This window comes from Phodopus roborovskii, unplaced genomic scaffold (genome assembly GCF_943737965.1).
Source record: "Phodopus roborovskii unplaced genomic scaffold, PHOROB, whole genome shotgun sequence".
Taxonomy (NCBI): domain Eukaryota; kingdom Metazoa; phylum Chordata; class Mammalia; order Rodentia; family Cricetidae; genus Phodopus; species Phodopus roborovskii.
In genome coordinates, this window is record NW_026125994.1 from 39,031 (window position 1) to 45,085 (window position 6,055).

Genomic DNA, 6,055 nt, shown 5'->3' on the forward strand with positions numbered 1-6,055 from the left:
AGAGAAATTTGGCATAGGTCTCTGGGTGAGCTTGAAAAACAAGTCAGGATTTCTTTCACCTGCACAGAAGCCACCTACAACCAACCATCCGACAGAACAATTGGCTGCCTGCTTCTGGACATGTTCTGTTCCACAACAGGACAGCAGGTGGATGGAAGGATGCTCGAGACTCATGACAGTCACAGGACCACTTACTCCAAATTAATCAAGATTTAATGGAGACAATAAACTACAGCAGTAGTATAACCTCAACAGTTTTTTCGATGCCTAAAAAGTGGGCTGTAAGCTTAGAATAGGTACTTCAGCAGGAGCAGTACATTATCAAGGTGAGAAAACGTTTTCATTTATTCAAGCTGCCTTGTTCATAGTACAAGAGTTTCCAGGATAGTGAGGACAACAAAACATACAAAGAAAAATACCAAGCTGCTTAACTTTCTACAATTCTCTTGAGTGTTAAACCCAGGCCACCTCTGGCCACTTGCAGGGGTGTCTTTTCTTGTTTATTCTCAGTGTAAATACTTGCTCCTTGGGTCACCAGTAATTTTGCTTCTTCCACTCTCTCCTCATCACAGGCTAAGTGTAGAGGAGCGTTACCCTCAGTGTCTTGGATGTTTGTGGATGCTTTGTAGAACAGAAGGATATGAACCATCTTCAAGTTACCCTTGGCTGCTGCCCAGTGCATTGCTGTAGCCTCATAATGGTCCTTAGCATCTGGATTTGCCCTGCCTTCTAATTACATGACAGCAATCTCATGCCTCTTTTTTGAAGCTGCATAATGGAGCCATTTTGGTTGACAGCATTCACTTGTGCACCTTTTATCAGAAGGGCTTTTACGATCTCATCCTGGCCAGCAGAAGCAGCAATATGAAGAGGAGACCAGCCTGCGTCATCTTTATCATTCACTGGCACTCCAAGTTGCATCAAGAATTCAACAATTTCTGTATGACCAGCTGAGCATGCCCAATGCAATGCTGTTCTGCTGTCCTGATCGGTTCTATCGGCCAAAATGCTTTCCTTCAACTCATCCAGTTTTCCGGTGTAGGCCAGGTTGCAGACCATTAGGTTAGACACACACCCCTCCATTTCGTCTTCCCAGGATCTCCGTTGGCATGTGGTAATCTTAACCTTCGCCTGAGTGTCAAGCCTATCTTGTACATAGTTTCAATAGCTGAGAGGCAGTGAAAAGGTGGGATTGAGTTGGGCTGGTTGAGGGGTTTCTTTGGGCATGTGATGCTTTGTCCTGACCCTACACATCTGACAGAGGTTGGGATAGAGGCCCTACCTACACCCAGCAAACAAGGGTCAGGTGTTCTAACTAGTGATCCCAAGCTTAGTGGCATGTTAAAATCCAGAGGGACCTGAAAATATAGTGATGCCTGGGACCCACCTCTAGAAATTTTAATTTACTTGACCTTTGATATGACAATGGGTATAGAGATTTTTTTAAGTGCCTAAGTGGTTTCAAATTAAACTCGTCCTCGGTTTTTGTAAAGATGTTGCTCACATCAGCTTTAGCTGAGTGTTTTAATGGCATGTCTCGGTGACTCTATAATGTCTGTACGACCCATGCATTATTTTGTTTTCCTTAGAAGGCTTGCACAGCACTGTTGTGACTACATCCCAGTTCTTCAATAGATTGAGATGACAATCTCTGAGATGATTGTGGACATAGTGGGTCATTTGGTGTAATAAGAATTAAGATGTTTTTAAAACAATAGTGAGTCATGAAAGTCACTTGGTAAGCATACTTGAGGGTCCTGTCACTCCTGCAGAGAGTGTGGCTTGACCAAATGTTGTATATAAGGATCGTTTCAGATGTGTAAATTACATGAGAGAGTTGCAGAGCCACCATGCCTGACCTGTCAGAATTGGTCTCTGAATTTCCTCCATGAAACACAAGCCTACACGTTCTCATTGGAGTTCTGATGTGTGGGCTGGAGTTTCCATCCTCTCCTAAGCCATGCCAGTGGATCCTGGCCAGTAGGTTTGTTGCAGCAGACCTCAAAGCCAATGATACTTTTTCCCATGTGAAGACAGAACTGGTGGGTTCTGTTTTCTATTTATATAACCAACAAAAAGAACCTATTTTAGAGAAAACAGGCAAAGAAGGGAGCTGAGAGTAGCAATTTTTTAGCCTCCTCTGTAATTTAGTCTGGTATTCTCTGTGGAAGGAAAAAAATCATCCCCCTGTTACCAGACAGTGGGGGATGAAAGAAGGAAAGATCGAACAGTTTAGGCCCTGGCTCTAGATTTCTCAATGTGTTCAGTAGGAAGAAAACACTTTTGACCTTTTTTATTTTAGCATCATACAAAGATATTGGTTATCTATAGAAAAAACAGTTGCACAATTAAAATATAAAATAAATCAACATATCACTAGATGGATGAATGGATGCAATGGTGAGCAGTGCAGTAACAAGGTGAGAAGAAATGAGAGAGTGCTGTTTGGAAAGCATATTGGTCTGCTTTCTGTTGGTGTAACAAAATGTCTGATACTGGATAATTTATAAAGAAGTTGCTACAGCTGACACTTTTAGAAGTCTAAGAGCTTCTGTTTGGCTCTAGGACCACCCTCTTAGGCTGTATCATAGCATAGTGGAAAAGTATCATGGTAGGAACACAAGTGAAGAGAGGGAACACAGGAAGCCAGAGAGTGACTCGGGGTCCAGGTTTTCCTTCTTTCTATATAAAATAAAACTAAGTTTTCCCTAAGTAACTTACTCCATAAGAAAAGCATGAGTTTCTTGTAGGAGAAATACCCCCAGTGATGTCATCACTTTCAGTAGCTCTTATCTCTAAATGCCCCAGCGCTTCAACACTGCCACTTTAAGGAAGAAGCTTCCAGAGCATGAGTGTTTGAGTGTTACCAGGAAACTGGCGGAGCCCCACATTGGGCGCAGTATGTTAACAGGGAAGTTGGAGTTCCCTCTTTCACATCTCAGTCTCATGAATAAAATAATGTAAAGGCAGACTCAGAAGTAAGATCCAGTACATTTTTTTTGTTAGTTTACTAGAAAAACAACAGGGCAGGCAAGCTGTATATCTTGGAAGAGAAGAAGCCAAGACCCTTTGTAAGCTGCCACATGATCAAGAGGAGGGGCAGCTTCAGAGAAAAAACGAGGAAACTAAGAGTTAGGGTAAGCATGATTAAGAAATGAATAGATCTGTTTCCATCAGTTGCTGGATGAAGCCTCTCTGATAACTATTGGGCTAGACACCGATCTATGCATATAGCAGAATATCATTAGGAATCAGCTCTTTGACATTTTTCCTGCCAGTCATGTTTGGATCTATCTTAGGGCTATCCTGCTTCTGGATCCTGGCCCTCAGGGGTGAGATCCCTGTCTTGGTATAGGCCTTGAGCTGGGCTTGTCATTCTATGGTCACTTCCACAATTGCTGCAACATCTTTACCTCCGCATATCTTGTAGGAAGAATAAGTTGTAGCTTGAAGGGTTTGTGGCTGGGTTGGTGTACCATTTAGGTGGACCTCTGGGAATCCTGCACAAGACAGGGAGGAAATATTGTAGGAGCCAGAGGAGGACACCATGAGAAAACCCACAGAATCAACTAACATGGGCTCACAGAGACTGAATTGACGACCAGGGAGCCTGCATGGGACTGACTTGGGCCCTCTGCATATATGTGACTGTTGTGTAGCTTGCCGCTTATGGGACTCTTAACAATGGGATCAGGGCCTGTCTCTGACTCTATTGCCTGCTTTGGAGCCCTATTCCTAATACTAGTTTGCCTTGTCCAGCTTTAACAGGAGAGGATGAGCCTAGTCTTAAATGCAACTTGATACCCATGGAAGGCCTGCCCCTTTCTGAAGAAAAACAGAGGAGGAATGGATGTGGGGGAGGAAGAGGGTAGGTTAGGGGAAGGACTTGGAGGAGAGGAAGGAGGGGAAACTTTGGTCAGGATGTAAAAAGAACAATAAAAAACAAACAAAACACAACATGAATAGAAAGTAAAGAACAGCAAACGTTGGACTCTTTCTGAGTAAAGCAATATGATGGAAGCTCTAAAGGTGACTGCATGCGGGGGGAGTACATTATCTCATTAAGAAGATAATTATTCCTCCCATCTCAGCATGGCAGCCTTCCTGAGGTACTCTAGTGGCCAGATGATTGACAGTCTCAGAGGGATTAACACGTAAGGGAAAGACAACAGTATGTAATGTTTGGAACCAATGGAAATGTCATGTGTATCTATACACAGCCAGAGGTAGATTCCATTAAGGCTCCTATAACGTTCCCAACTTAAGAGTGGGAACTCTAAAATTCTTTAGGAGATGTGCTGAAACTGGAGAAATTGTGGACAATTCCCCCATTTAAATCATAGCAAAATTCATTGCTGCTGTCTCCTGTATTTTAGTTTCAGACCCTTTCCTTCAGCAGCGCTATCCAGATGGACAGTCACCAACAGATTTCTAACTGGCACCCTGATAGAAATGACTGTTCAGCATCTATCCCCACCCCTTAGCACTGCCCAGAAATAGAAAAACTACATTTTCCAGACTTCCTTGCAGCTGTTTAATTAAGTTCCACCAATTAGACTTGGTCGTGTGAAACATGACCTGTTTATTGAAGCAGGCAGTGTCATGGTACCATTTGTAGGTACAAGTTGGAACAGGTCCTAAGTAATTCCAAAGCAGTGTCTTCCTCATCCACAGATTACATCTGCAGGCAGTCATGCTGGAGCCAGATGACTTGCTGCCTGATTTGCTTACACAACTACTGCCTGAGGGAGGAGACTTGCTATTAGGAGAATTCAGTTAGCATGTGTGGTATCTATATGTTGTATGCTAGGCCCAGATGGGCTGGTTTTCTCTCAACAGCCCTACCCAGAGCAGAGGTCATCCTCACATTACCTGAGGCTTTTCTCCTTGTCTATAGCCCTCTATTAGCCGAATTCCTGCACTGAATGAATTGCAGAATAGGTTTCTGTCTTACCTTCTTCCCAGAAGGCACCTGGGCTTTCCATGCAATCCCTGTAGCCCATTTGTACTTATGAAAATCTGACCATCCTTCTGCCTGGTATATGCATGGGAGTGCAGTTTGTCTGCAAAAGGAAGTGTGAGGTACCCCAGGAAGGGGTTTCAGGTGGTTGTCAGCCATCTGATGTGGGTGCTGGGAATTGAACTCATGTCCTCTGGAAGAGTAGTAGATGTACTTCCTACTGAACTGTTTCTCCAGCCCTCTTCTTTGTTTAGCAGATGCTTGAAATCCATCTCATGTCTACTTGTCCATCTGGGTGCCCTGGAGTATATGTGTATGTATGTTCCTGGAGGAAGTAGTGCCTTTGAAAATCCTCCATGAGGCCAAGCAATATGGTGTATGCCTGTAATGCCAGCACCGGAGAAGATGAAACAGAAAGAACCCAGAATTGAGGCTAACCTGGACTGCCTGATGATTTTTTACAAAATCACTGTTGTTTTGTTGTTTCTGTTTTTGTTTTGTTACAAAAAGGAAGAGTCCTCATTAAGGATTCACAGGAAAGCCCATTCCAGGTAATGGGACAGTGAGGAGAGGCTGGCTAGCAGCCAATAATCCAAGTCTCCGGGCACCCAGAAGGGTGTGCCTTCCAACTCCCTCCAAACCACAGAGGGCACCAATGTGTGTGGAGCTGCTGGCCCAGGCTCTCCCAGCTCTACAAGAGACAGCAGTTTGCCTTCTTATTCCCAAACCACCCAGGAAAGCTAAGATGGCAGCAGCTGTGATAGGGCTTTCGCTGCCAAGCGTTTGCATGCTGTAAACTGTGTGAAACGAACTCTGCAATTACCTCTTGGACTTTGAAAACAGCTTAGGAAAAAATACCTCATCTCAAAACAAGATGTAGGGTGAGAAGAGGAGGGGCACAAAAGGAGGAGACAAAGTCCTCTGGGAACACAAACCACGCGTTTCCTTTCCAGAGTGACTAACAGCAGTTAGTCTTTTGTCCCTTGCCCACGGAACATGTTGAACAAGTGTAAAACTGGCCCAGGTTGTCTGTCGAAATGTTTTCAAGGTACCGGGTCCTCCTTCTGTAATAGCAGCCCAGGCCATGTTTTCTTT

At 44.0% G+C, this 6,055-nt stretch overlaps 1 pseudogene; it reads right to left on the minus strand.

Annotated features, from left to right (window-relative positions):
• Positions 1-322: 322 nt before the first annotated feature.
• Positions 323-1,099, minus strand: LOC127218248 (26S proteasome non-ATPase regulatory subunit 10-like; annotated as a pseudogene).
• Between the last annotated feature and the right edge of the window lie 4,956 nt (positions 1,100-6,055).